Genomic DNA, 4,863 nt, shown 5'->3' with positions numbered 1-4,863 from the left:
AGACATATATATTATGTATATAAAATATTTGTATGTCTATATATTTCCTTTGCCTTAATAACTGATTAAGAGGGACTTTAAAACATTTCTTGCATGCTTGTTTATGTTGGGTGTTATTAATTTTTACTTTAATTGAATTATGCTCAGAGGATATTGTATTATTTTTATTTTGAAATTTATGGAGAGTTTTGTGAGGCTTACTATATGGCTATTTTTACAAATGATCTTGGGGAAGCTGAAAAGTAGGTATATTCTTAGTTTTCAAATTTAACTTACTGAGTAAACTGTTTGGGCATTTACATATTTCTTAATTTTGTTCATATGATCTGTCACATACTGAAAAAATACTTCTTTTTCTTATTTCTTTTTAAATTTCCTGATGTTTTTGTGTAAGAATATTGATGCTATGTAATTTGGTGCATAGATATTTTTAAATTCTAGAACTGACTACTGATGGTACTCTTTAACAATAGGAACTACCTTTTTTTTTTTGGTCTCTTTTTTTTCTACTTCAACCTTGTTAAACATTGTAATTATCTTATGTGACTGTTCATATTTTTATTTTTATCATCTTGCATCTATGTTTATACATACTGTGTGATGCACTCTGAGAATTTTTTTCATTTTAAGGAAGCCTTTTTCTCTATTTATAGTTATTGATATAAGTATTTCTAGTCCCAGAAACATATTTTATGTAATACTTTCTGAGTGTATTGCTTCTTTTTGAGTCTTTCATTCCAAGGAACATATTTTTGTCTCTAGGTTATTTTATTTTATTTTTATTGAAGTATAGTTGATTTATAATGTTGTGCTAGTTTCTGCTGTACAGCAAAATGACTCAGTTATACACATATATACATTCTTTTTAAAAATTCTTTTCCATTATGGTTTACCCCAGGAGACTGGATATAGTTCCCTGTAAGATACAGTAGGACCTTGTTGTTTATCTATTCTAAGTGTAATAGTTTGCATCTAATAACCACAAACTCCTGGTCCATCCCTCTCCCTCCCCACCTCCCCTGTGGCAACAAGTCTGTTCTCTATGTCTGTGAGTCTGTTTCTATTTTGTAGATAGGTTCATTTGTGTCATATTTTAGATTCTACATGTAAGTGAAATCATATGGTATTTGTCTTTCTCTTCCTGACTTTCTTCACTTAGTATGATAGTCTCTAGCTGCATCCATGTTGCTGCAAATGGCATTATTTCATTCTTTTTCATGGCTGAGTAGTATTCCATTGTATATATGTATCACATCTTCTTTATCCATTCATCTTTAGATGGACATTTAAGTTGTTTCCACGTCTTGGCTATTGTGAATAGTGCTGCTATGAACGTAGGGGTGCATGTATCTTTTTAATTATAGTTTTGTCTGAGTATATGCCCAGGAGTGGGATTGCTGGATCATATGGTAGTTCTATTTTTCATTTTCTGAGGAACCTCCATACTGTTTTCCATAGTGGCTGTACCAACTTACATTCCCACCAACAGTGTAGGATGGTTCCCTTTTCTCCACACCCTCTCCAGCATTTGTTATTTGTAGTCTTTTTAATCATGGCCATTCTGACCAGTGTGAGGTGGTACCTTATTGTAGTTTTGAGTTGCATTTCTCTAATAATTAGTGATGTTGAGCATCTTCTCATGTGCCTACTGGCCATCTGTATGTCTTCTTTGGAGAAATGTCTATTAAGGTCTTCTGCCCATTTTTCAGTTGGGTTATTTGTATTTTTGTTGTTGTTGAGTTGTATGAGCTGTTTGTGTATTTTGGAGATTAAACACTTGTCGGTTGTATCATTTGCAGATATTTTCTCCCATTCTATAGGTTGTCTTTTCTTTTTTTTTTTAATGGTTCCCTTTGCTGTGCAAAAGCTTGTAAGTTTGATTAGGTCCCATTTGTTTATTTTTGTTTTTATTTCTATTGCCTTGGGAGACTGACCTAAGAAAACACTGGTACAATTTATGTCACAGAATTCTAGGTTATTTTATATTTCTCCAGAGATTTTGTTCTAATGATTACTTTTTAAATTATATCTTTATGTCACTGCAACTCAAAGGGTAGCCTGTGAACTAGTGCTGCTCTGCAAATGGTGGCTTAATGATTCATACAGAGATGAGTACAAAAATTGTGAATATGCTTTTAGAAACTTATAGGAATTGACGATGCAAAATCCAAGCCTGTGATCAGTTAACAAGCATTAGTGAACAGGATTGTACAGACCAGTTTGGATGTTACTGTGCCCATGTGATGAGTCAAAGTAGCCAGACATGCATACTAGTTGAGCTCACTAAGACTGTGCTTCAGTGTGTAGTATCTTAAGTTTAATTTGTCATGGGTGTATAAATAAAATGAGTAAAAATGTAAGGATTATCAACAAAAGTTAGAAAGTTAAAACAGAATTTCTCCGTATATTATTGCATATTCCATAATTTAACAATTGCCAAATGAAATAGGAGATAAAGTTATCATACAACCCCTTATACATTAGAATTTTATTTTCAATCAAAAATCTTGATAGGTAATTTGTGTAACCATTTTTATTATTGATAGATAATTTAAATTAATTTAAATTTAACTTTTTAAAAAAAACGTCTTTATTGGAGTATAATTGCTTTACAATGGTGTGTTAGTTTCTGCTTTATAACAAATCTGGAATGCTTCACAACTTTGCAGGTCATCCTTGCGCAGGGGCCATGCTAATCTCTGTATTCCAATTTTAGTATACGTGCTGCCGAAGTGAGCACTAAATTTAACTTTTACATTATAAAGTAAATAGTTGGAGTGGCTACTGGTGAAGGATTGAAGACAGAGTTTAAAAATAAATAATAAATTTATGAAGATTATTTTAAATTCAGTTTAAAATTATAAAAAATGAAAGTTTTAAAGTTATGAGGCAACATCTTTCCTATTTTAGAAAGAAAGTAAAAATAAATATTCTGAGTTTCCCACTGTGGCTTTAAAATATCTTCTTTCCTTCTAGTCAATATAACTTTTAAGACTGGCTTTTGCTACTAAGACTGGCTTTTGCTACCATGAGTGCTAATGAAGTAAAACATAAAAACAGTTTAGGTTTCACAACCCACTTTTAGTAGCATTATTGTCAACCCAATCTAGATGAGTTAAAAAACAAGAAGCACATGCATTTGTCATGACTTAATTTTTTGTCATAAAAAATTTTTTTGTCATAAAAATTTTTTTAATATTGAAAAATAGTGTTTATTAAAGTGTCCATTTAATATAAGTAATCACTTAATATGGGGAATCACTCTAAAAACCAGGGTGTAATAGCAACTCTGTATTAATTATATGCATATAGTCAATAAACAATGTATACAGTTGTGTCATTTTCCTATTTTATTTTTAGACTATTAAAATGTAGTTTCATGTCTTTTGAATCTAACAATATGAAAGGAGGTTGCATTTTGTAGATCTCTTTTTTTCTGGTAGTTCATTTTTTTTATTGAGGTATAATTTCCATAACATACATTTCACTTACTATAAACGTCCTGCTCAATGATTTTTCAGTAAATGTATGCAGTTTTGCAACCATGACCACAATCCAGTTCTAGAACATTTTGATGATCCAAAAAGTTCCCTTGTGCCCCTTTGCAGTCACTCTATGTTCCCATTCCCAGCTCCAGGTAAGCACTCTTCTGGTTTCCTTCTTTATAGTTTTGTCTTCCCTAGGCATTTCATGTAAATGGAATCATACAATATGAAGCCTTTTGTATCTGGCTTCTTCTGTTCAGCACAGTGCTTTTGAGTGGTTTAAAAGCTGTCAGAAGTAAAAACAACAACAAAACATGGAGTCAGACTCCTCATTTCACCCTGTCACGCTGATAGAGTGCTTCCTGTAAATATGGCTTAACTGTGCCCTTCCATGTGGAACACCTCCTTTCCAGACATGCACAGTGTTTGCTAGACAGATTGTACAGCCTTCAGGCGCACTCTACTTTTATTGTTCCAAATGGATCACTGGTGATTTTGTGTCTTGTTATATACCATTACCCGCTAAGTAAATCTGCCAGAGTATACATAGATCTGCATCAGTCGGCCTTCTCTCTCCACACCCTCCCACACCCCTTTTCATCTTCACTATTTATCAGCCTTTCTTCTCTTAATGGTTCATTGTGGATGAACTGGCGTTGATGATTTCAGTTGACAGTGAAAACATAAAAGCTAAACAACCTCACTCACACACTCTATTCTGCAACATTAGAAAAATTACTGACAGCCTAGTATATATCCCCTCATTAACTTCTTTTCCCCATTATCGCTATATGGAGAATGACTTAGTGAAGTCATATGAGTAGACAAGAAATAGATAAAGGTGGCTTGGACTAAGGTAGTAGCAATGGAGTTATTGAAAAGACAATAAATATGAGGCATTTTATTGGTTATTTATTATTTGTTGATACTGAGTGCTTTACTTTATCCCACTTAACTCATATGACTATGGAACAGTTCTTTCTAACCTCAACTTTCAGATGAGCAAACTGAATCTCAGAGAAACTAGGAAACTTTCCCAAGATAATTTAATAAAAGCTTGAGCTGAATTTTGACCTCCAACCAGTCTGGCTATAACTTTTGTTCTCTTTCGTGTTTGTTTGAAACCTCAAAAGCTCGTTATCTAAAACAAAACAGAACAAACAAAATACCTGTGTCATGGAGGAGGAAGATGTAAACACAAATCATCCATGCCAATCCAGTATAAACATTGAATCATTTTAGTGTGTATTTCTACACAATCTTTTTGCTTTTTCTCCTGTGTAAATAAGTGTCTTTTCTCTCACATCAGTTTTATAACCTCAATTTTTTACCTACAGTTTTAATATAAGCAGTTTCCTATCTCATTAAAAATTTGTAA

At 32.6% G+C, this 4,863-nt stretch overlaps 1 pseudogene; it reads right to left on the bottom strand.

The window, feature by feature from the left end:
* Nucleotides 1-2,639: 2,639 nt before the first annotated feature.
* LOC112406868 (uncharacterized) lies at nt 2,640-2,740 on the bottom strand (annotated as a pseudogene).
* Between the last annotated feature and the right edge of the window lie 2,123 nt (nt 2,741-4,863).

This window comes from Neophocaena asiaeorientalis, unplaced genomic scaffold (assembly GCF_003031525.2).
Source record: "Neophocaena asiaeorientalis asiaeorientalis breed wild unplaced genomic scaffold, Neophocaena_asiaeorientalis_V1.1 scaffold852, whole genome shotgun sequence".
Classification (NCBI taxonomy): domain Eukaryota; kingdom Metazoa; phylum Chordata; class Mammalia; order Artiodactyla; family Phocoenidae; genus Neophocaena; species Neophocaena asiaeorientalis.
Note: the sequence above shows the minus strand (reverse complement) of the source record. Positions and strands in the feature narration are given on the sequence as shown.